General features: G+C 38.0%; 1 pseudogene; it reads right to left on the bottom strand.

Moving 5' to 3' along the window:
* On the bottom strand, positions 1-26,974 carry LOC147822906 (non-histone chromosomal protein HMG-17 pseudogene; annotated as a pseudogene).
* Between the last annotated feature and the right edge of the window lie 212 nt (positions 26,975-27,186).

Below are 27,186 nucleotides of genomic sequence, written 5' to 3'. Positions count from 1 at the left end.
TCACGTGGCATCTTCAGCACTTTGAAATTTCTGCACTCAGTCTGTATTGTCATCTCCATTTTCTGCAGAGCTAGCTCCATCTTTGCTGGCATCAGCTTTCCCCACTTTCCTTTTGAGTACCTTCTTTCCTTTCTTTGCAAGGGCATTTTAAGGCCTGTGCTCTGGCTTTGGAGGAAAAGGTTTAGCAGACAAACTTGAAAATTTTCTCTGTGGCTTTTCTTTCAACTTGGCTTTATCTTCTTTAGCAAGCCCTTTGGCCTTTCTCTGCAGCATGGAGGTTATGGCAGCAGGATGCAGTTGCTAGAGTAGGGAGGGAGAGGTCCACAGTTTTGGCCCAGGTGTCTTCACACTGCTCCCTTTTTTCTTAGTTTTTATCCAGCTGAAACATTGGCAAAACAAGGCCTGCTCTCTCATTCAATGATCCATGGTCTGGTTTTGTTTCCTGGAGGGATTGTTTAATGGTGTCCCTTACCGATTTATTTCCTATAGACTGCCATTAGATTGACAGGATTGATTAAATTTAGATTGAACTTTTTTTATTAATAACATCTAGTAGGTTACCCTATACCATACTAGGAAAGCCATGTCTCGTTGTCCTGCCCTTTTTTTTTCAGTATTTTTTTTTTAATTTTTAAAACCTCTTTATTGGCACATTTTAGGTATACAATAAAATGACATTCATGATTGGAAATTTGCACATTTACATAATCTTTCTTGGTTCTTATTTTTCCCGCTTCCCCTGCCCTCCCTCCCTATTTAAAAACACTTTGTTTCCATTTTTCCATTTTCTCATATTATTCCCATTCCCTTCTATCCTTTCCCCTACCCCTCCCACTTCCTTCCCCTTTGCCCCTTTTCTTCCTATTTCACATTATCTATTATACCTTTTTGTCCTTTACACTTTCACTTTCTCACACTAGAGAAACTATTCAGTATTTACATGTGTGTCCTATTTATTTCACTTAAGAGTATCACCTCAATGTGCATCCACTTAGCTATAAATGTCTCTAATTTCTCATTTTCTATGGCTGAGTAGTACTCTATATTACTAAAAAACCACATTTTCTTTATCCAGTCTCCAGTTGATGAGCATTTGGGCTGTTTCCAAGTTTTAGCTATTACAAATTGTGCTGCTATGAATATGGGTGCACATATATCACTGTGGTATGATTCTTTTAATTCTTTGGAGAAGATACCCAGCAGGGGAATAGCTGGGTCAAATGGGACCTCTAAGCCTAGTTCTTTGAGGGATCTCCATACTGATTTCCACAGTGGTTGCACCAGTCTACACTGCCACCAGCAGGGGAGCAGGGTTTCTCTTTCCCCACAGCCCTGCCAGCATTTATTATTGGTTGATTTCATGATAGCAGCCACTCTTTCTGGAGTAAGGTGGAATCTCAGTGTTGTTTTCATTTTCATCTCTCTAATGGCCAGTGATGTTGAACATTTTTTCATATGTTTATTTGCTATTTCTACTTCTATGTGTGAGAAATGTCTGTTCATTTCAGATGCCCATTTTTGGATTGGGTCTTTCAATTTGGGAGGTCTTATTTTTTTAAGCTCTTTATAAATTTGAGATAGTAGGCCTTTGTCTGAGGAAGAGCAGGTGAAAATTTTTTCCCACATTGTGGGTTGTCTCTTCACACTGCTGGTGGTTTCTCTTGCTGTGCAGAAGCCTTTTAATAAGAAGAGATCCCACTTGTTGATTGTTTGTGCTAGTTCATGGGCAACTGAGGTTTTGTTCATAAAATCTTTCCCTACACCATTGTCTTCAAGAGTTCTGCCTAACCTCTCTTCTAGGTGATTCAGCGTTTCTATTTTAATATTTAGATCCTTAATCCATTTTGATTTTAGTTTAATGCATGGTGAGAGATATAGGTCTAGTTTTAATCTTTGGCAAGTTGAAACCCAATTTTTCCAGCACCATTTATTAAAGAGGCTATTTTTCCTCCAGTGAGGGTGTTTGGCTCCTTTATCGAAGATGAGATGGCTGAGTGTGTCTGGAGTTGTTTCTGCATCTTCTTTCTCATCTTTTCCACTGGTCCTCAGGTCTGTTTCTTTGCCAGTACCATGCTGTTGTTATCAGTAGCTTTGTAGTTTAGTTTCAAGTTGGGGATTATGATACCCCCTGCCATGTCTCTGTTACCTAGAATTGCTTTTGCTATTCTGGGTCTCTTCTTGTTCCAAATGAATTTTTGGATTGTTTTCTCAAGGTCCATGAAGTATGCTGCTGGGATTTCAATTGGGATTGCATTGAATCTATATAGCAGTTTTGTAACTATGGCCATTTTCACTCTGTTGATCCTTCCTACCCAGGAATAAGGGATGTCTTTACATTTTCTGATGTTGTCTTCAATCTCTCTTTTCAGAATACTATAGTTTTCAGAGAAGAGGTCTTTGATTTCTTTCGTTAGGTTGATTCCTAGGTATTTCAGGGTTTTGGATGCTATTGTGAAAGGAATTATTTGTCCTATTTCTAAATCAGTGAGTCTGTTGTTCATGTAGAGGAAAGGAAAGCTATTGATTTTTGTGTGTTGACCTTGTATCCAGCTACTACACTGAATTTGGTTATTAAGTCTAGAAGACTATCATGTCTTATCATAATGACAATTTGATTTCTTCATTTTCTATCTTTATTCCTTTTATTTCTTCCTCTTGTCTAATTGCTGTGGCTAATGTTTCCAGAACTATATTGAACAAGAGTGGTGATCGTGGACATCCTTGTCTTGTTCCTGATGTCAGTGTAAAGGATTTCAGTGTTTGACCATTTAGTATAATATTGGCTGTAGGTTTTTCCTAGATGGCTTTTATCAGTTTGAGGTAGAGACCATCTATTCCAATTTTTTGTAGGGTTTTTGTCATAAATGCGTGTTGGATTTTGTCAAATGCTTTTTCTGCGTCTATGGAAATAATCATATGGGTTTTGTCCTTGGCTCTATTGATATAATGTATTACATTGATTGATTTGTGTATGCTAAACCATCCCTGCATCCCTGGGATGAATCCCACTTGGTCTGGGTGTGTGATATTCTTGATGATCTTCTGGGTTCTATTTGCCAGTATCTTATTAAGAATTTTTGTATCTATGTTCATTAGTGAGATTGGCCTATACTTCTCTTTTTGGGTTGGGTCTTTCTCTGCTTTGGGGATCAAGGTGATTCTTGCTTCCAGGAATGAATTTGGGAGTATTGCTTCCCTTTCAATTTCATTGAAGAATTTAAATAGTAGTGGTAGCAGTTCCTTTCTAAATGTCTTGTAGAATTCAGCAGTGAAGCCATTAGGAACTGGGCTTTTCTTAGTTGGTAAGTTTTACATTTTCAATTTCATTGGTTGATATTGGGTTGTTCAGAATTTTTAGGTCTTCTTCGTTCAACTTTGGTAATTCATATGTATCTAGGAATCTGTCCATTTCTTCTGTGTTGTCCATCTTATTGGTGTATAGGTTCTGGAAGTAGGTATTGATGATCCTCTGGACTTCTGCTGGGTGTGTTGTAATTTCACCCTTTTCATTCCTAATTGCATGGATTTGGGCCTTTTCTTTCCTTTTTCTGATAAGGTTGGCTAAGGGTTTGTCAATTTTGTTGATTCTTTCGAAGAACCAACTCTTGGCTTCATTGATTTTTTTCTATCATTCTCTTAGTCTCCATTGCATTGATTTCTCCTCTGATCTTTATAATTTCCTCCCTTGTATGAGCTTTGGGGTTGTCCTGCTCTTCTTTTTCTAGAAGCTTGAGGTGCAGCATCAGGTGGTTTAATTGGGCTTGTTCTGTTTTCCCAATTTGTGTATTCACTGCTCTGAATTTCCCTCATAAGGCTGCTTTCATTGTGTCCCATAGATTCTGATATGTTGTATTGTCATTGTCATTTAATTGAAAGAACTGTCTGATTTCTTCTTTAATTTCCTCTGTGACCCATTGGTTATTCAGAAATGTGTTGCTCAATTTCCACATGTTTATGACATTTTTCCAGTTTCTTTTGCTATAAATCTCCAATTTCATCACACTATGGTCTGATAATATACAGGGGGTAACTTAGATTCCTTTGTACTTAATGTTCTATGTGTGAGTATGTGGTCTATTTTTGAGAATGACCCATGTGCAGCTGAGAAGAATGTATATTCTGATTTTGTGGGTGGAAGACTCTGTGAACATCTGTTTAGTTCAAGAATTTGATTGAGTTCTAGTATTTCATTACTTATTTTTTTGTCTAGTTGATCTATCTATTTGTGACAGCGGGGTATTGAGGTCCCCTACTACTATTGTATTAGTGCATATATGACTTTTCATGTCTGTTAGTATTTGTTTTATGTAGTTGGGTGCACTAGTGTTTGGTGCATAGATTTTCTTTTATTAAATAACTTTATTATCAAACACACATATGTACAAAAAATTAAAACCACTCAAAGAAGAACAATGCAAGGGGAAAAAATCTACAATAATATTCAAATACAGTAGAACTCAACCAAAACAAAACTGAAAAGCACTTCAACATTTTTCCATATAATTTAAAAAAGCATCTCAAGCACCAACAAGGCACCAGAGAATGTGATTTGTTTCAGAAAGGTCCCCAAAACCAACATTGAACAAATAATGATCTGGAAAAAAAACCACTCCAGTTAGTTAGCAGACTCCACGTAAGCCAAACTTCTCCCTAATTTAAATTTCAATACAGTCATATGACACCTGATGAAAACACAATCTGAGAAATATGTTATTAGGCCATTTCATCCATGTGTATCCTTAATTACACTTTTAGTTTTTCACGCTAGCAAAAGTATTTGGTATTTACACATGTGTGTCCTATTTATTTCACTTAAGAGGATGGCCTCAATATGCGTCCACTTAGGAATAAATGTCTCTAGTTTCTCATTCTTTATGAATGAGTAGTACTCCATTTTATTAAAAAAACCACATCTTCTTTATCCAGTCTCCAGTCGATGGGCACTTGGGCTGTTTTCCATCTTTCGCTTTTACGAACTGTGCAGCTATAAACATGGGTGCACATATATCGCTCTGGTAAGATTCTTTTAATTCTTTTATGAAGATACCCAGCAAGGGGATAGCTGGATCAAATGGGACCTCTAAGCCTAATTCTTTGAGGTATCTCCATACTGATTTCCACAGTGGTTGCACCAGTCTGCACTCCCACCAACAATGGAGAAGAGTTCCTTTCTCCCCACACCCCCACCAGCATTTGTTATTAGATGATTTCTTAATAGCAGCCATTCTTTCTGGGGTGAGGTGGAATCTCAGTGTTGTTTTCATCTCCATCTCTTGAATAACCAGCTATGTTGAACATTTTTTTTCATAAATTTATTTGCTGCTTTTACTTCTTTGTCTGAGAAATGTCTGTTCATTTCAGATGCCCATTTTTGAATTGGGTCTTTGAATATGGGGGGTCTGGTGCATAGATATTCATGATTGTAATCTCTTCCTGTTGGATGGTTCCCTTTACAAGGATGTAGTGTCCTTCTTTGTCTCTCTTAATCAATGTTGGTTTGAAATCCACTTAATCTGCAAAGAGAATAGCTACTCCTGCTTTTTTTTGGGTTCCTGTCACATGGAGTATTGTTTTCCACCCTTTAACTTTCAATCTATGAGTTTCTTTTTTAATTAAGTGTGTTTCTTGTACGTAGCATATTGTTGGATTTTGCTTCTTGACCCATTCTGCCAGTCTATTTCTTTTGATTAGTGAATTGAGACCATTAACATTGATGGTTATAACTGAAACGTATTGACTTGTCATTGCCATGACTTTTTCTTTTTGTTGGATTCTCCCCCTTTGCATTTAATTTCTTGTTGCACCCAATGGATTCATTCTGCTGGGCTTCCTTGGGTTGTGATCCTCATTGTCTGCTCCTAGGATATTATCTAAAATTTTTTGGAGTGCTGGTTTGGTATTCATGAAGTTCCTAAGGTGCTCTTTCTCATGAAAGTATCTTATTTCTCCATCCATTTTGAAAGATAGTTTTGCAGGGTACATCAATCTGGGTTGGAGGCTGTTTTCCTTTAGGGCTTGGAATACATCACTCCAAGCTCTTCTTGCCTTGAGTGTTTGCATTGAGAAGTCTGCTGTGATTCTGATGGGCTTTCCTTTGTATGTGATTTGTTTCTTTTCTCTCACTGCTTGTAGAACTTTGTTCTTCTGTTGGATTTCTGGAATCTTAACAATTACATGCCTATGTGCAGATTTTTTTGATCAAGGCTATTTGGAGTCCTATATGCCTTACTTACCTGAATGTCAAGTTATTTTCCCCTGCTTGGTAAGTTTTCTGCCATCATTTTTGTGAATAGTTTCTTTATGTCAACTGCACTCTCTCCTGTTCCTTCATTGACTCTGATCAGTCTTATGTTATTCTTCTTTGCATCATCTAGCATCTGCTGGATTGATTTCTCATGGTCCCTTACTATTGTAAAGAAAAATTTTTTTTTGCTGGTCAGTAGTTGCAATCTTATCTTCTATATCTAAAATTCTGTCCTCACATTGGCTCATTCTGCTGCATAGACTTTCAATGGAGTTTTTAATCTCCTGGGAATCTGTTTGCTGTATTTCATTTGTTTCCTATGTTGGGATTCCATCATGTTCCTCAGCTCCCGTATTTTTAAAATCTGTGTCCTCTCTAGATTTATTAATCATGTCTTGCAGTATGGGCAGAATCTCTGCTGTTTTCTGTGAAATTATTTCTGATTTCATTTTTTCGAGATCCTCTTTTGTTGCCAGTTCAGGGAGTCCAAGTGGTTGAGTATCAGAGTGTTCCATCTCCTTTCCCTTTGGGGTTGCTGTAGGTGATCTGGAAGCCTGGTTCTGAGACTTGTTTACATGTCTTCTCATTTCGACGGGGGGGTTGCCATTGGTGCCCATGCAGCTCCCCTCCTCTGTGCTGGGAGCAGTGGAATGGCGGCCTGGAAGCCCCTTTCTCTGGGCCCTATACAGTGTTTAATGACCAGAGCAGTCTCAAAATGTGAACAACTGGGTTCTGTTGCTGCAATGTATCAACTCTTAAAGAGATATGTGCTTCTATATTTTAATCTTCAAACTGAACACTAAAGACTGGTATTTAATGTCAGCCATTTTTTATGGAGCCTAAATAGGTGTCTGTCTTGCCTTTTTGTTTGTGTGTTTAGTTTTGTTGAGATAGGGTCTTGCTATACACACCAGAAAGGCCTCAAACTCATGATCCTCCTGCCTCAGCCTATCAAGTGCTAGAATTTCAGGTGTGTTCTGCCATGCCTCACTGTCCAACTTAAGAGGTGCCGAGTTCCTCAGTGGGTTTAGGTAGGACCATCTTGATCCTTGGTGCAATTTCTTATCTACCTTTTATCTTTTGGTTTCATCCACTGATGACCATTCAGGCAGGGCTCCTGCATCCCAAGATAAACACCACAGGGCTGAAACCAGTTTCTCTCATTGCCAGTGTCACCCCCTCTTTTCTCCCCATTGCCTCAGCAGAGTGCAGTGTGGGGGTGTTGACGTCAATCAGCTCAGGGCAGTGGGAGTTCTCTGGGGCTGGAGAGCTCCCATTTTGGAATGTGACTTTCTAGCTCTTTCTGCTCTTCCCACAGGCATGGCTTTCAGTGGTCCAAGATGATGGGCAGTGTCACTGGAGGGATGATGTTTAAGTACAACATAGTATTTACTGGGACAACAATAACTGAGAGAGGTCCTCAGAGATGACTGTACATTTCACTCTCAGGATGCTTTCTATTCTACACTTTGCAAGCCATGAATGTGCTTCTGTATGGAGAATCTTATGGTCATATGCTCCTATGTTCAGAGACAGTATTGCATATTTTCTAGTTTATACTAGGGAGCTTCGAAGTTTCTTCTTCAATGCATAGTGGCCTTTTCCTTTCCATTTATTTCATTTCCTTAATAATAAAGACTAATATTTCTGTTATATTTTTCAGTTTCAGGAAATTTCAAACTATTGTATTTTTCATGGTGACAATTCTCTTTCTTTGAAAAAAAAAATACATCTCTAGAGATTACTTGGACAATAACTGACCAGCAAAGATAACTTTTACAGTTCATTAGTGTCACCCTATTTGCTTATAGTGTTTTTCATGTGTGGGTCACTGAACCAATTTCTAGAGGACAGAGTACAATATACTATATAGCAGTGATGGCGAACCTATGACACACATGTCATTTGTTTTTCTTTTAAGACAAAAGATGTTAAAGTATAGGTTTTTTTCTACACTAAAACTTCAGTATTCAGGTTTAATTGCAGTGTTTGAACTTTGGAATGAATAAGTGGGTTCTGAGTTGCACTTTGGACATTTATCTCTGAAAGGTTCACCATTGCTAGTACACAGGAACATGATCAAATCCAGACAAAATTCTGAGTGGAAGAAACATGCCCTGGCCACAAGACCCTGGGTCTTTTGCCCTTCCCTCTTCCCCTCTTCCTGTACCTCTGAATGCTGTTAGGTGCATATACTGCTGCTTTTAATTCTTCACCCTTATCATTAAGACAGAGGACTTTTTGTTTTGTTTTGTTTTTCTTTCCATCTGCACTGCAGACACTGAAGTACAGCAGTTTCTAGCAAGTGTATTGGGCTCAAAAATAATCTTCAAATGAGTGGATGCTGGTTGCCTGGATGGGAGTGATGTGTAGGAAGCTGTCACAAGAAGAGAAATACTATCTTACAGGGCAGACAGTGATCTGCAAGTAAAGAGAACGAGGCAGGGAAGCTTTAACTATTTTAAATGGACCAGTGGATAATGCACCTTTGCAGTCCAAGGTGCTATTTCTCTCCAGTCTTGTGGTCTTCCTTCTCTTTTGTAAGGAGGCTTAACTTTCCAACTTACCAGGGCTACCCTCAGCCTAGGATGTTGGTGGAAAAGAGGGTGGTGAGTTTGGGAGGAGGAAAATCTTGCTGTCAGGATCTTGAGCCCCCTTTTAAACCCCACGCCTGCAGCTCTCCATTGAAGGTCTGACCTCCCACTTGAACTGGACCCTTGCCCTGGGTCTTGGAAGGATAAGGCTGGTCCAGAGAATGCTAAAGGTTTAGCATTCCTCTTCCCTTCTGGATGGTGGGTTACCCCTTCTTCTCCCCTAGTTTTAGTTTATTTGGTTGGGAGTTTTTGGTTGTTTCCTCACTGACCACAACCATCCCTTTATTCAAGGCCATTTTATCTTCACAGGAAATTGGAGAGTGGGTACCCCAGGTTCTAGAGAAAGAGTTAGGAGGCTGGGTTCTGCAGCAAGTAGTGAGCACCTCTTCCCCACCCTGGGCCTGTTCTGCTGGGTGTTGTGGGTGGTGTGTGCTGGGGTGCCAGTGAGTCTAGGCAATCAGGCCCTTTCCAGCCTCCTCAAAACTGAGTGTCACCCTGGAGAAACATGAGGTAGACTCACCATGTGTTCAATGTGTTCAGTGACTGATGTGATTGGGCCTTGGCTACAGCTTACCTGCTGGAATCAGAGCAGTACTCAAGAGCTAATTTGGCCTGAATTTTCAGATGTATGAAGCATGGGCACCTCACAGTGAGCCTGCAGCCTGGAGGCCAAGGGTATGCTGAGCTGTGAGGGCAGCTGATAGCCGTACCAAAGCTAGCCTCATGTGGGAAATGAATTTACTGCTGTTGAACTATCTTTTTGCTCTTGAATTGTTACATGAGCCTATTAAGAAATGCCAAGCTGTTTCCAGGTGACCAAGTTCTCCTTTGTCTGTCCTGATGCCTCCAAGAGATAAAAGACGTCAGCATTCTCTGCAGCTTTCTTGATATAAACCAGCACATCCTGCTTTTAAGCAGCTGCCTCATGATCCTTTGCAGGCATGAGACTGGATTGTAGGCTCAGAGGAAAACAGGGAAGAGAGCCCAGGGCTCCAAAAATGTGGACCGCTTTAGTACTAGAATATTTAGCTTTACTTTTCTCAAGAAAAAAATCCCAAGGCAGTACTAAGCTGTTCTGACTTTTAAAAGAAGATAACATTGAATTTATAAGAAATAAAATGTACATTCAACTCTACCTTTTCATCATCATAGCTGGGATGATGTGAGACAGGAAGACTGCATGTGTATCTGGAGACTGGGTGAAAGGGACCTGAGGCAAGGGAGAAAAGGTGCATTCTGTGCTGTTTCCGAAGCCAAAACCAAGCAGGGAAACTTACAAAGGGGTAAAGCTTATCTTTACATAAACAGAAATGTGTTTTAATGTGATGAAATATGTATAACATAAAATTTACCATTTTTAAGTATACAATTTAGTAGCGTTAAGTACATTCTTATTCGTCAACAACTATCATCATATGTCTCAGATGGATTGGCTCTTCCAAACCAAAACTTTGTGCACTTTGAACAATAACTCCTTCATGCTCCCTCTCCCCAGCCTTTGGTTTTCACCATTCTATTGTTTATCTCTGTGTATTTATATGTTTTAGGTACTTAGCTCATGTAAGTGGGATCATATAGTATATAATCTTTTGTTTCTGGCTTCCCTAACCAAAGAACATCAAATATTATGGCATTTTCAAGGTCCATCCATATTGTAGCATATGTTAGAAGTTCTTTTTGTAAGGCTGAATAATATTAAATTGTATGTATGTTCCACAATTTATGCATCTCTTCATCTAAAAATGGACACTTGCATTGTGTACAAATATCTGAGTCCCTACTTTTCTTTTACTATTAAGAAATGTTTTTAAATTAACTAAACCAAGTGAAAGATCGTTCTATCCTTGAAGACTGTAAGTTCTCCTTATTAAACTAACAGAGTTCCTGAAAAACACTCAGCCTTCAAAGATACTGTAGAAAAGATTTCCATTTCTAAGCAGTATATGTGACTAATTAGTGATTCCCAAATTTGTCTCTGCATAGGAGCAGCATCTAAAAAATCACAGAAATTGTTACTTAACATCATTGAGGCAAGCTGACATCCTGTGTCTCCTAGGAGGTGCCCATTGTCATCTGCATGATTCTTGCCAAAAATGTTCGACCTGAACCTCATCCTGAGCAAATAAATCCAGTGGGTCATTGTGTAGAAACAGCAAAATTGTCAAGGGTATTAAAGACAGAAAAAGAAAGAAAAGATAAGGTTAGAATTAGTCCTGAGTTAGAGGTTACTAAAGGAGTATGAAAACTAAATGTATTATATATTCTTGACTCGCTTCTGAATGAAAAACCAGCTATTAAGGATATTATTAAAACAACTGGGAAAGTTTAAATGTGAACTGATAGTTAGATAATAGTATTGTAATAATGTTGAATCTCCCGAGTGTGATAATTATATAGGAACTAAATAGGGGGATAGCCTTGTGTTTAAATGAAACTCTTCTAGTGCCTCTAACAAGAAACTATCTCCAGCTGCTACCAAAGGCCTGGCTAGAAGGGCACAGCAGGAAGTCTACCTGCATGGGTCCCTTCTGGGCCTCTTTACTAAATCAGGCAATGGATTGCTGGCAAGGCTTCAATGACACAGCATAATGTGAAAATTTCAATTTTTAGTACTTCCAGACCCTAGAGGTCAAGGAGTGGGGGCAAGTATGGAGGGACTCATAAGCTAACACTTCATTGGGTTCAGGATATTATGCAAACAAGCTTCCCACAGGGAGTTTTCACTGTAGGTGGATTTAAAGCAAAAAGTTATGAATTTCAGGAGGTCATACTGTGAGTGAACGGTGGTCACTGTAATATACCTGCTTAGTCCATCCCTGGTGTGAGGGCCTAGGGACCTGTCAAACAGGCTTCATTTAGCTGTCCTATAGTGAGTGATAAAGGGAGCAGTAGTTCAAAGAAGATGCTTGGACTGACCACATCTAGGAATAGGGAGTGGGGGTAGAGAACTCAAAACTGTGTCAAAGTGGGTGGGGCTTGCTTCTGGTATGAGAAAGCCTAACATGTTTAAAATCATTGCTGGGGCAACATAAAATTAGTGAAATTATTTTTGCAACTAATTTTCAAAAACTTTAAAAATACACATATATATGTTTAAGTGTATGTGTCTAGATCAACAAATATAGATAGGTACAAAACAAGTATAGGAAACTTTTTTTAAATTAATTTTATTGGTACATTTTAGGTATACAATACAATGACATTCATCATTGGAAATTTGCACATTTACATAATCTTTCTTGGTTCTTATTTTTTCTCCATTCCCCTGCCCTACCTTCAACCCCTCCATCCCTCCCTATTTACCAAGACTTTGTTTCCATTTTCTCATATTAATTCCATTCCCTTCTTTTTTTTCCCCTACCCCTCACAATTCCCCTTCCCCTTTGCCCCTTTTCTTCCTATTTCACATTATCTATTATAGCTTTTAGTCCTTACTTGCTTTCAGTTTCTCACACTAGAGAAACTATTCAGTATTTACACATGTGTGTCCTATTTATTTCACTTAAGAGTATCACCTCAATGTGCATCCATTTAGCTATAAATGTCTTTAATTCCTAATTTTTATGGCTGAGTAGTACTTCATTTTTTAAAAAAACCCCAACACATTTTCTTTATTCAGTCTCCAGTTGATGGGCAATTGGGCTGCTTCCAAGTTTTAGCTATTACAAATTGTACTGCTATGAATATGGGTACACATATATCACTGTGGTATGATTCTTTTAATTCTTTGGGGAAGATACCTAGCAGGGGAATAGCTGGGTCAAATGGGACCTCTAAGCCTAGTTCTTTGAGATAATCTCCACACTGATTTCCACAGTGGTTGCCCCAGTCTATACTCCCACCAGCAGTGGAACAGGGTTCCTCTTTCCCCACAGCCCCACCAGCATTTGTTATTGGTTGATTTCATGATGGCAGCCATTCTTTCTGGAGTGAGGTGGAATCTCAGGGTTGCTTTCATTTGCATCTCTCAAATGACCAGTGATGTTGAACATTTTTTCATATGTTTATTTGCTATATCTACTTCTTTGTCTGAGAAATGTCTGTTCATTTCAGATGCCCATTTTTGGATTGGGTCTTTCAATTTCAGAGGTCTGATTGTCTCTTCACACAGTTGGTGGTTTCTCTTGCTTTGGGCAACTGAGCTCATGGGCAACTGAGGTTTTGTTCATAAAATCTTTTCCTATACCAATGTATTCAAGAGTTCTACCTAACCTCTCTTCCAGCAGGTACAGCATTTCTGTTTTAATATTTAGATCTTCAATCCATTTTGATTTTAGTTTAGTACATGGTGAGAGGTATAGGTCTAATCTTAATTTTTGGCAAGTTGAAACCCAATTTTTCCAGCACCATTTATTAAAAAGGCTATCTTTCCTTCAGTGAAGGTGTTTGGCTCCTTTGTCAAAGATGAGGTGGCTGAGTGTGTCTAGAGTTTTCTCTGCACCTTCTAATCTGTTCCACTGGTCCTCAGGTCTGTTTCTTTGCCAGTATCGTGCTGTTTTTATCATAGTAGGTTTGTAGTACAGTTTCAAGTTGGGGGTTGTAATACCCCTGCCATGTCTCTGTTACCTAGAATTGCTTTTGCTATTCTAGGTCTCTTCTTGTTCCAAATGAATTTTTGGATTGTTTTCTCAAGGTCCATGAAGTATGCTGCTGGGATTTCAATTGGGATTGCATTGAATCTATATAACAGTTTTGGAAGTATGGCCATTTTCACTCTGTTGATCCTTCCTACCTCAGAGCAAGGGATGTCTTTACATTTTCTGTTGTTGTCTTCAATCTCTCTTTTCAGAGTGCTATAGTTTTCAAAGAAGAGGTTTTTTATTTCTTTTGTTAGGTTGATTCCTAGGTATTTCAGGTTTTGGATGCCATTGTGAAAGGAATTATTTGCCCTATTTCTGTCTCCTTGAGTCTGTTGTTCATGCAGATTAAAGCTATTGATTTTTGTGTGTTGACCTTGTAACCAGCTACTTGACTGAATTTGGTTATTAAGCCTAGAAGACTTTCAGTGGAGTTCTTTCGGACTTCTACATAAAGTATCATGTCATCTGCAAATAATGACAATTTGACTTCTTCATTTCCTATCTTTACTCCTTTTATTTCTTTCTCTTGTCTAATTGCCATGGCTAATGTTTCTAAGAGTATATTGAATGAGAGTGGTGACAGTGGACATCCTTGTTTTGTTCCTGATTTTAGTGTGAAGGATTTCAGTTTTTGACCATTTAGTATGATATTGGCCATTGGCTTTTCATTGATGACTTTTATTTTATTTTTATTTTTATTTTTGGTATGGGGATTGAACTTGGATCTTTGCTCCTGCGCAGCAGGTGATGAAACCACTGAGCTCAATCCCCGGCCCTGATGACTTTTATCAGATTGGGGTAGAGATCATCTATTCCAATTTTTTGTAGAGCTTTTATCATAAATGCATGTTGGGTTTTGTCAAATGCTTTTTTTTGCATCAATTGAGATGATCATGTGGTTTTTGTTCTTGGCTCTATTGATACAGTGCATTATATTTATTGATTTGCATATGTTGAACCATCCCTACATTCCTGGGATGAATTCCACTTGGTCAGGGTGGATGATATTCTTGATGATCTTTTGCATTCTATTGGCCAGTATCTTATTAAGGATTTTTGCATCTATGTTCATTAGTGAGATTGGCCTATAGTTCTCCCTTGGGTTGGATCTTTTTCTGCTTTGGGGATCAAGGTGATGCTTGCTTCCAGGAATGAATTTGGGAGTATTGCTTCCCTTTCAATTTCATTGAAGTATTCAAACAGTAGTGTCAGTAGTTCCTCTCTAAATGTCTTGTAGAATTTGGCAGTGAAGCAATCAGGACCTGGGCTTTTCATAGTTGATAAGTTTTTAATTACATTTTCAATTTCATTGGTTGATATTGGGTTGTTTAGAATTTTTAGGCCTTCCTCATTCAACTTTGGATATTCATATGTATGTAGGAATCTGTCCAATTCTTCTGTGTTTTCCATCTTATTGGCATATAGATTCTTGAAGTAGGTATTGATGATCCTCTGGATTTCTGGTGGGTCTGTTGTAATTTCATCATTTTCACTTCTAATTGCATGGATTTGGGTCTTTTATTTCCTTTTTCTGATACTGGCTAAGGGTTTGTCAATTTTGTTTATTCTTTCGAAGACTCAACTCTTTGCTTCATTGATTTTTTGTATCATTCTCTTATTCTCCATTGCATTGATTTCTCCTCTGATCTTTATAATTTCCTCCCTTGTATGAACTTTGGGTTTGTCTTGCTCTTCTTTTTCTAGAAGCTTGAGGTTCAGCATCATATTGTTTAATTCAGCTCATTCTGTTTTCATAATATGATTATTTACTGCTATGAATTTCCCTCATAAGACTGCTTTCATTGTATCTCATAGATTCTGATACATTGTATTGTCATTGTCATTTAATTGTAGGAACTGTCTGATTTCTTCTTTAATACATCCTCTGTGACCCATTGGTTATTCAGGAATGTATTGTTCAATTTCCATGTGTTTATAAAATTCTTGTGGTTTCTTTTGCTACGGATCTTCAATTTCATCACACTATGGTCTGATAATGTACAGGGGATAACTTAGATTCCTTTGCACTTACTTACACATGTTCTATGAGTGAGTATATGGTCTATTTTGGAGAAGGACCTGTGTGCAGCTGAAAAGAAAGTGTATTCTGCTTTTGTGGGTTGGAACACTCTGTACACATCTGTTAAGTTAATTTGTTCAAGAGTTTGATTGAGTTCTAGTGTTTTGTTGGGTTTTTTGGTCTAATTGATCTATTTGTGACAGTGGGGTATTGAGGTCCCCTACTACTATTGTATTAGTGCTTATTTGATTTTTCATGTTTGTTAGTATTCATTTTATATAGTTGGGTGCACTAGTGTTTGGGGCATATATGTTTATGATTGTCATCTCTTCCTCTTGGAGTCTTCCCTTTATAAGGATGTAATGTCCTTCTTTGTCTCTTAATCAGCGTTGGTTTAAAATACACTTGATCTGCAAAGACGATAGCTACTCCTGCTTTTCTTTGGGTTCCTGTCACATGGAGTGTTGTTTTCCACCTTTTAACTTTCAGGGTATGAGTTTCTTTCTGAATTAAGTGGGTTCCTTGTATGGAGCATATTGCTGGATCTTGCTTCTTGACCCATTCTGCCAATCTATTTCTTTTGATTGGTGAATGGAGACCATTAACACTCATGGTTATAACTGAAACATATTGGCTTATCACTGTCATGCCTTTTTCTTTTTGTTGGATTCTCCCCCTTTGTGTTTAATTTCTTCTCATCTCCAATGGATTCATTCTGTGGGGCTTCCTTGGGTTGTGATCCTTGTTGTCTGTTCCTAGGATATTATCTAAAATTTTTTAGAGTACTGGTTTGGTATTCGTGCAGTTCTTCAGGTGCTCTTTGTCATGAAAGTATCTTATTTCTCCATCCATTTTGAAAGATAGTTTTGCAGGGTACCTCAATTTGGGTTGGAAACTGTTTTCCTTTAGGGCTTGCAATACATCACTCCAAGCTCTTCTTGCCTTGAGTGTTTGCATTGAGAAGTCTACTGTGATTCTGATGGGCTTTCCTTTGTATGTGATTTGTTTCTTTTCTCTAAGTGCTTGTAGAACTTTGTTCTTCTGTTGAGTTTCTGAAATCTTAACTATTATATGTCTATATGCAGATTTTTTTTGATCAAGGCTATTTGGAGTCCTATATGCTTCACTTATCTGTATGTCAAGTTCTTTTCTCCTGCCTGGGAAGTTTTCTGCCATCACTTCTGTGAACAGGTTTTTTATGTAGTCTGCACTATCTCCTGTTTCTTCATTGACACCAATCAGTCTTATGTTCTTCTTTGCATCGTGTAGCAGCTGCTCGATTGACATCTCATGGTCCCTTACTATTTTAAAGAAATTTTTTTTTGCTGGTCACTAATTGTGATCTTATCTTCTATATCTGAAATTCTGTCCTCACACTGGCTCATTCTGCTGTGTAAACTTTCAGTATAGTTTTTAATCTCCTGGAAATCTGTTTGCATCTGTTTTATGGATTCCCTTTGTTTCCTATGTTGGGATTCCATCATGTTCCTCAGCTCCTTTAATTTTTTATCTTTCTCTGCTCTAGATTTATTAATCATGTCTTGCACCATGGGCACAATCTCTGCTGTAATCTAAGTAATTATTTCTGATTTCATTTTTTCCATATCCTCCTTTATTGCCATTTCAGGGAGTCCAGGTGGTTGAGTTTTAGATTGTTCCATCTTGTTTCCCTTTGGGGTTGCTTTAGGTGATCTGGAAGTCTAGTTTTGAGACTTGTTTACATGTCTTAGTATTTCAATGGGGCAGGGGGTGGGTTGTTGCTGCTGGTGCCCGCCCCCCTTACCTTCTAGGCACTGGGGCAGCTCTGCTCCTTGGGGCTTGGGGCAGCAGTACAGCTGCCTATAAGATTCATCTCCTCTGCGCTGGGTGCAGCTCTGCTTCTGGGCCCTGGGGGCTGTGGTATGGCCAGGAAATTCTTAATAAGAGTTAATCTAGGCAAAGTTTATATAGTTGTTTATAGAACTATTCATGAAATGCCTATGGTGTGTTAAAGTTTTTAAATAAAGAGCTAGAGAAAGAAAGACAGCAACCTAGACCTGAGACCCTTAGAGTCTAAACATCATGCACAAAGATTTGTATTTTTTGTGAGGTCCTCATGAAATCCTGAAATGACATGCAGAGAATCTGTGAACCAACACATAGGAACCACTAAGCGAGATTCTTCCTTAGCATAGCAACTGGTGGAGAAAAGAAGGATAATTCAATATCAATTCAATATTTGATAATATTTGATAATTCAGTATTTGATACGATAACAAGTAAATCAAAAAAGAAACTGGATGCTTACCTTGTTCCAAAATAAGTAGCAGATAGGTCAGATACTTAAGTATAAAAAAGGAAACTGTGAAAGTATATAAAAAAATATGAAATAAGTTTTCAATTCAATCTTACAATGAAGAAGGCCTTTTTAAGAAAGACACAAATATTTAGCAGTATAAGCTGTGGGTACCTTTGTTTATGTGAAAGAAATATGATTTCTTTATGGCTAAAAGTACTTCAAAGAAAGATAAAGGACAAACTAAAAATGGAAACTAATATTAACAAAGTAGAAGGCTAAGACTAATCTTATGTATCTTTCAATACATAAATAAGTATTACAAATCATAAATAAGTAGATATTGAAAACACAACAGAAAAGTGGGTTAAAGACATTAAAAAGATTTCATAGATAAAGGCATAAGCATGCCATTTAGATATATGAAAAAGTTTGCCAAATGTTACCCATAATGGAACAAGTAGATATTAAAATTAAACTGAGATATAATTTTGTACTTTCCAGTTTGGAAACGTTCTGCAGTCTGACAGCACAATATTTTGCAAAGGATACAGGGAAACACAATTGCATGTGTTCCTGGTAGGCCTAAAAATCATGTAATCTCTCGGGAGTACCATTTCAGCAATGGCAATCAAAATGTTAAATATACAGACTTTCCTACCTAGAAATTTCACTTCTAGAAGTCTACTTAATAGCTATATTCATGCATCTGTGAAAAGATGTGGACATAAAATATTAAATGTAGCATTGTTTACAGATCCATTAATAGAACATTAAATACATGTTGGAACTATATCAGTGGTGGTAAACCTATGGCATGTGTATTATTTGTTTTTCTTTTAAGACAAAAGCTGTTAATGTAGGAGTTGCTTTTTCTAAACTAAAACCTCAGTGTTCAGGTTTAATTGTAGTGTTGGTACTTTGCAATAAATAATTGGGTTTGGGGTTGCAGTTTGAGCGCTCAGTCTCTAAAAGTTTCACCATCACTGATCTATATAATGGAACATCTATATGCTACACAGTATTTAAAAATTTTATGAATATGTGCTGATAATGGAATTTTTTATAAGATCATTAATCAGGAAAAAGTAAGATGGAGAACAGATTGTATAATATGTGCAAAAAAATATGTGTTTATATATTTTATGCTTGTATGTCAGCAAAATGGCATATGTTATTAACAGTCATTATCTCCAACTTGGGTTCTGTGTAAGAATAGTCTCTTTTTTTGGTACCAGGGATTGAATTCTGGTCTTTGCACTTGAGAGGCAGGTGGCAGAACCACTGAGCTAAATCCCCAGCCTTCTGTAAAGGTATTCTTTAATTCCTCACATAATCAAAAAATTTTTAAAGTAATAATATTTAAAGTTACTGAGGACACAAAAATAAAGTCTCATAGACTGTTAGTGAATATATAAATTGACTCAACCCCTTTAAAGGCCAGTTTGACTATGCCTATGAAATTTTTAAATCTTATCCAATTACCCATCAACTCTAAGTTCCTGGAATCCATTCCACTGAAATACTTGAACAAAATCACAACACTATTGGAACTCCATGAAAAATTAATATGAAAAAATTAAGAAATTAATATGAATTTTAAAATGGAGAGGCTGTGGTACAAGTTCTGGTGGTCCATTTAGATGTAGAATTGAGAATAAGTAACTGTGAGAATTACAATCCCTAATAGATTATAAATATCATAAATTCTGGTTGTGTAAAGAAAGATAAAGTAGGTCCAGAGGAATGGGCTTCCCAGTCACCATCCCTCCTGCTGCACCCAGCCCAGAAGAAGGGGTTTCCAGGCTGCCATCCATCCCGCCACTCCTGGCCCAGAGGTAGGGTCTTCTGAACCACTGTCCCACTGCTCCTGGTACAGAGCAAGGGGCTTCTGGGACACCATCCCTCCCACTTCTCCCAGCCCAGAGGAAAAGGCTTTTGGGAGGCCTTCTGTCCCACCGCTCCTGGCACAGAGGAAGGGGCTTCCAGGCCACCATCCCTACTGCCTCGCCCAGCCCCTGTCCCACCTCTCCCAGCTCAGAGCAGGTGATCCTCACAGGCACCAATAGAATAGCACTCCCCACCCGCCAGTCGAAATGAGAAAACACATAAGTAAGTCTGAAAACCAGACTTCCAGAACACCTACAGCAACCCCAAAGAGAAATGAGATGGAACACTCTGATACTCAACCACCTGGACCCACTGAACTGGCAACAAAAGGGGATCTCGAAAAAATGAAATCAGATATAATTTCTCAGAAAACAGGAGAAATTGTGCTCATAGGGCAAGGCATGATTAGTAAATCTAGACAGGAGCTGAGGAACATGATAGAATCCCAAAATAGGAAACAAATGGAATCCATAAAAGAGATGCAAATAGATTTCCAGGAGATGAAAAACTCCACTGAAAGTCTATGCAGCAGAATGAGCCAATATGAGGACAGAATTTCAGATATACAAGATAAGATTGAAATTAATGACAAGGAAAAGAAAAATTGCTTCACAATTATAAGGGAACACGAGAAATCAATCCAGCAGCTGCTAGATGATGCAAAGAAGAATAACATAAGACTGATAGGAGTCAATGAAGAAACAGGAGAGAGTGGAGATGACATAAAAATAATATTCACAGAAGTGATGGCAGAAAACTTCCCAAGGAGGGAAAAAGAACTTGACATACAGATAAGTGAGGCATATAGGACTCCAAATAGCCTTGATCAAAAAAAATCTACACATAGGCATATAATTGTTAAGATTTCAAAAACTCAACAGAAGAACAAAGTTCTACAAGCAGTTAGAGAAAAGAAACAAATCACATACAAAGGAAAACCCATCAGAATCACAGCAGACTTCTCAACACAAACCATCAAGGCAAGAAGAGCTTGGAGTGACATATTCCAAGGCCTAAAGGAAAACAGCTTCCAACCCAGATTGATGTACCCTGTAAAACTATCTTTCAAAATGGATGGAGAAATAAGATACTTTCATGAAAAAGAGCACCTCAGAAACTTCATGAATACCAAACCAGCACTCCAAAAAATTTTGCACACTATCCTAGGAACAGATATTGAGGATCACAACCCCAGGAAGCAAAGCAGAATGAACCCATCTGGCACGACAAGAAATTAAATGTAAAGGGGGAGAATGCAACAAAAAGAAAAAGTCATGGCAATGACAAGTCAATACGTTTCAGTTATAACCATGAGTGTTAATGGTCTCCATTCACCAATCAAAAGAAATAGACTGGCAGAATGGGTCAAGAAGCAAAATCTAACAATATGCTGCACACAAGAAACACACTTAATTCAAAAGGAAACTCATAGACTGAAAGTTAAAGGGTGGAAAACAATTTTCCATGTGACAGGAACCAAAAAAAAAGCAGGAGTAGCTATCCTCTTGGCAGATCAAGTAGATTTCAAACCAACACTGATTAAGAGAGATGAAGAAGGACACTAGGTCCTGGTAAAGGGAAGAATCCAAGAGGAAGAGATGACAATCATAAATATCCATGCACCAAACACTAGTGCACCCAACTATATAAAACAAATACTAATGGACGTGAAAAGTCATATGTGCACTAATACAATTGTAGTGGGGAAGCTCAACACCCCACTGTCACAAATAGATAGATCAACTAGACTAAAAATAAGTAATGAAATACTAGAACTCAATCAAATTCTTGAACAAATGGACTTAACAGATGTTTACAGAGTGTTCCACCCACAAAATCAGAATACACATTCTTCTAAGCTGCACATGGGTCATTCTCCAAAATAGACCACATACTCACACATAGAACATGTTTAAGTAAGTGAAAGGAATTGAAGTTATCTCCTGTATATTATCAGACAATAGTGTGATGAAATTGAAGATCCATAGCAAAAGAAACTCAAAAAATGTCATAAACATGTGGAAATTGAACAACGCACTTCTGAAAAACCAATGGGTCACAGAGGAAATTAAAGAAGAAATCAGACAGTTCCTTCAATTAAATGACAATGACAATACGACATATCAGAATCTATGGGACACAATGAAAACAGTCTTACGAGGGAAATTCATAGCAGTGAATACACACATTAGGAAAACAGAAAGAGCCCAATTAAACCACCTGATGATGCACCTCAAGCTTCTAGAAAAAGAAGAGCAGGACAACCCCAAAGCTCATACAAGGGAGGAAATTATAAAGATCAGAGGAGAAATCAATGCAATGGAAACTAAGAGAATGATAGAAAAAAATCAATGAAGCCAAGAGTTGGTTCTTCGAAAGAATCAACAAAATTGACAAACCCTTAGCCAACCTTATCAGAAAAAGGAAAGAAAAGGCCCAAATCCATGCAATTAGGAATGAAAAGGGTGAAATTACAACACACCCAGCAGAAGTCCAGAGGATCATCAATACCTACTTTCAGAACCTATACACCAATAAGATGGACAACACAGAAGAAATGGACAGATTCCTAGATACATATGAATTACCAAAGTTGAACGAAGAAGACCTAAAAATTCTGAACAAATCAATATCAACCAATGAAATTGAAAATGTAATTAAAAACTTATCAACTAAGAAAAGCCCGGGCCCTGATGGCTTCACTGCTGAATTCTACAAGACATTTAGAGAGGAACTGCTGCCACTACTGTTTAAACTCTTCAATGAAATTGAAAGGGAAGCAATACTCCCAAATTCATTCCTGGAAGCAAGCATCCCCTTGATCCCCAAAGCAGAGAAGGACCCAACTGAAAAAGAAACTATATTAAATCTCACTAATGAACATAGATGCAAAAATTCTTAATAAGGTACTGGCAAATAGAATGCAGAAGATCACCAAGAAGATCATACACCCTGATCAAGTGGGATTCATCCCAGGGATGCAAGGATGGTTCAACATACGCAAATCAATCAATGTAATACACTATATCCATAGAGCCAAGGACAAAAACCATATGATTATCTCCATAGACGCAGAAAAATTATTTGACAAAATCCAACATGCATTTATGATAAAAACCCTACACAACACTGGAATAGATGGTCTCTACCTCAAACTGATAAAAGCTGTCTATGAAAAGCCAACAGCCAATATCATACTAAATGGTCAAAAACTGAAATCCTTCACACTCAAATCAGGAACAAGACAAGGATGTCCACGATCACCACTCTTGTTCAATATAGTTCTGGAAACATTAGCCATGGCAATTAGACAAGAGAAAGAAATAAAAAGAATAAAGATAGGAAATGAAGAAGTCAAATTGTCATTCTTTGCAGATGACATGATACTCTATATAGAAGACCCCAAGAACTCCACCAAAAGTCTTCTGGACTTAATAACCAAATTCAGTCAAGTATCTGGTGACAAGGTCAACACACAAAATCAATAGCTTTCCTCTACACCAATGACAGACTCACTGACAGAGAAATAGGGCAAATAATTCCTTTCACAAGAGCATCCAAAAAACTGAAATACCTAGGAATCAACCTAACGAAAGAAATCAAAGACCTCTTCTCTGAAAACTATGGCACTCTAAAAACAGAGATTAAAGATGATATCAGAAAAGGGACAGACATCCCCTGCTCCTGGGTAGGAAAGATTAATATAGTGAAAATGTCCATACTTCGAAAACTGCTATATAGATTCAATGCAATTCCAATGGAGATCCAAGCAGCATACTTCACGGACCTTGAGAAAACAATCCAAAAATTCATTTGGAACAAGAAGAGACCCAGAATAGCAAAAGCAATTCTAGGTAACAGAGACATGGCAGGGGGTATCACAATCCCCAGCCTGCAACTATACTACAAAGCTACTGTGATAAAAACAGCATGGTACTGGCAAAAAACATACCTGAGGACCAGTGGAACAGATTAGAAGATGCAGAAACAACACCAGACACACTCAGCCATCTCATCTTCAATAAAGGAGCCAAATACCCTCACTGGAGGAAAGATAGCCTCTTTAACAAATCATGCTGGAAAAATTGGGCTTCAACTTGCCAAAGATTAAAACTAGACCTATATCTCGTGCCATGCACTAAACTAAAATAAAAATGGATTAAAGATCTAAATATTAAAATAGAAACTCTGAACCAGTTGGAACAGAGGCTAGGTAGAACTCTTGAAGACATTGGTGTAGGAAAAGATTTTATGAACAAAACCTCAGTTGCCCATGAACTAGCACAAACAATCAACAAGTGGGATCTCTTCTTATTAAAAGCTTCTGCACAACAAGAGAAACCATCAGCAGTGTGAAGAGACAACCCACAATGTGGGAAAAAATCATCACCTGGTTTTCCTCAGACAAAGTTGTACTATCTAGAATCTATAAATAACTTAAAAAGATCAGACCTCCAAATTTAAAGACCCAATCTATAAATGGGCATCTGAAATGAACAGACATTTCTCAGACAAAGTAGAAATAGCAAATAAATACATGAAAAAATGTTCAACATCACTGGTCATTCGAGAGACGCAAATGAAAACAACGCTGAGATTCCACCTCACTCCAGAAAGAATGGCTGCTATCATAAAATCAACCAATAAGAAATGCTGGTGGGGCTGTGGGGAAAGAGGAAGCCTGCTCCACTGCTGGTAGGAGTGTAGACTGGTGGAACCACTGTGGAAATCAGTATGGAGATACATCAAAGAACTAGGACTGGAAGTCCCATTTGACCCATTTTGAATAGTGATTCCACTGCTGGGGATCTTCCCCAAAGAATTAAAAGAATCATACCACAGTGATATATGTGTGCCCATGTTCATAGCAGCACAGTTTGCGATAGCTAAAACTTGGAAACAGCCCAAATGCCCATCAAATGGAGACTGGATAAAGAAAATGTGGTTTTTAAAAAATAAAATGGAGTATTACTCAGCCATAAAAAATGAGAAATTAGAGACATTTATAGCTAAGTGGATGCACATTGAGGCAATACTCTTAAGTGAAATAAATAGGACACACATGTATAAATACTGAATAGTTTCTCTGGTGTGAGAAACTGAAAGTGTAAATAAGGACTAAATGTATAATAGGTCATGTGAAATAAGAAGAAAAGGGGCAAAGGGGAAGGAAGTGGGAGGGCTAGGTGAAAGGATAGAAATGAATGGGATTAATATGAGAAAATGGAAAAATAGGAACAAAATCTTTGTAAATAGGGAGGAATGGAGAGGTTCAAGGGAGGGCTGGGCAAGGGTTAAAAATAAGAACCAAGAGAGATTAGGTAAAGTTGCAAATTTCCAATGATGAATATCATTATATTGTATACGTAAAATGTACCAATGATTAGAATGAATAATCAATAATGAAAACTAGAAGAAAAGGTCCAAAGGGGTAGGGGTAGTGGGAGGGGCAGGGGAAAGGAAAGAAGGGAAAGGAAAAATGCTGAGAAATGGAAAAAATGGAAATAAAGTCTTTGTAAATAGGGAAGGGTGGAGGGTGTGAAGGGAGGGCTAGGAATGGGGAAAAAACAAGAACCAAGATGCATTATGTAAAGGTGCAATTCCCATTAAGAAATGTAATTGTGTTGTATACCTAGAATGTACCAATAAAAGAATTTAACAGGAAAAAAAAAAAGGAAAGATAAAGTATGCCTAACAAATAGCAGAAGGTAGTGGGAAGAGATATGGAAGGTCATAATTCTAACTACAACATTTCTATAGCAAAGAGAATTAATACAGTCTGTTAAATTGAAGCATACAGATAAAAACAAAGCTGCCAAATTTTAACAGTTTATATGATCTCTTGCTCTCCCCTACTTCTCTTTTTCTATAATCTACTTTCTCAACTTTATAAGGATTTTAAGGAAACAATACAGTATCTTGTGATAAAGTTCATCAATCCTCGGGTTATTGGGGCCAGGGCACACGCTGGTGTATGCTGTGCCCTGCACGGACTGAAGAGCTGCCCTTTTTGTGGCTGTAACTTGGACAGGACCCTAGGGTTGGGCAGCACTCATTTGTACAACTGTACATGGCAGCTGAGTATACTATGGTTCCCTTTTCTTACATTCTTTAAGTAGAAAGTTAATACTTTTCCATTAAGCATAACTCATAAAAATGATCCCATTGGACAGAATATTTCTTTAAAGCAGCAGTCAGAACACAGGTTTGGAAATTATGATTTATCTTCTCCATTTCTCAGCTTCTTCATCCATAAAACAATAATTATAGCCCAGTGATAGTTGTGGAAATTTAGTGACACTATACATGTGAACTGCTTAGGTTGTTAACCTAAGATGACGTGGCAGTCAATAGGTTCAACCTGTGTGTAGGGAGAGACAAAAAATGAAGGGCTCTTGTCTCTGGCCTTGGCCTATGGTCCTGGAAGAGGTGGCTCATTTGGTTAAAATTCACTGGAGAGTTATGCCCACTACAGAGATTTGCCTTTGCCCCAGTTTCCCACAGTTTAGAGTTGGAATAAAAAATGACAAGTAGAACACATCTTGTATTTTCTCAAAAACCTGTATGTTAAAAATTGTACACAGAAGCTACTTCAGTGCCTCCATTCACTAATTATTTATTAAGTAAATTAAGAAGATTAACATTTGCTTTCAACACAAAGAAATGATGTATGTCTGAAGTTACAGATAACCAATTACCCTAAATTCAACACTACACATTGTGCACTGACCTGCCACACTGTACCCCATATATATGTTCAATTACTATGTATCATTAGAAATAAAAATGTTTTAATTTTTAACCCTTTCTTGATTATTTTTGAAGGATTTTGGTGGTGGTGGCTGACTTGACACCTGACATCAGCTGATATCTGGTGAATTGGGACCAAACCTCCGTAGCAGCCTGGCCTGTGGTGCAGATTCCTCGCAGTATGAGGCTCATTTGTCACCCAGAGAAAGTGAGAGGAGCCTCAGCAACTGCCTATAGATATAGGCATGACCAATACTGAAAAGCGCTTTCTGTATATGTTGATTTGCACGGAAAACACAACTTTATTATTTTCAGAAAACAGATTCATTTAGAAAGGTAGTGTGACAGTTTCGACAAACCCTAATTATCTTTCTGCCTGAAATTAAACAAGGCTCCAAAGATGTAGCACTCTGCGTTTTAGCTCCCTGATGGGTGGCCCTCACAGAACCCACACACGCCATCATGCAGAAGCCGATGGGGCTGCTCTCCGTGGGCTGAGCCCCTCTGCACACCAGGGCTCGCCAGGTGCCTTCCCAGCACTTCAGCCCAGCTGTCAGCAGTCTGCTCATCTGCTGTGCTTGTTGGCTGTGGGCCAAAGGCACTGGGCAAATATACATCCATGTCAGGATTCTGATACAATTTCTCAGGAAAAAAAACCTTCATATAATTCCTGAGGCCAAGATCTGCTTCTTTGTCTTATAATTTTTAGGAATTCACTTTCTATACCTACACTTGGCTCTCTCATCAATTCTCTTAAGCTTACAGGTCACAGCAAGGTCACAGTTTGTCCAATTCCAGCACTTTCTTGTCTCTTTTTGAGGATTTAACATTTA

The sequence above is a fragment of the Heterocephalus glaber genome, unplaced genomic scaffold (assembly GCF_053883595.1).
Source record: "Heterocephalus glaber isolate CG9 unplaced genomic scaffold, H.glaber_assembly_v1.0 deba00001606, whole genome shotgun sequence".
NCBI lineage: Eukaryota > Metazoa > Chordata > Mammalia > Rodentia > Bathyergidae > Heterocephalus > Heterocephalus glaber.
Note: the sequence above shows the minus strand (reverse complement) of the source record. Positions and strands in the feature narration are given on the sequence as shown.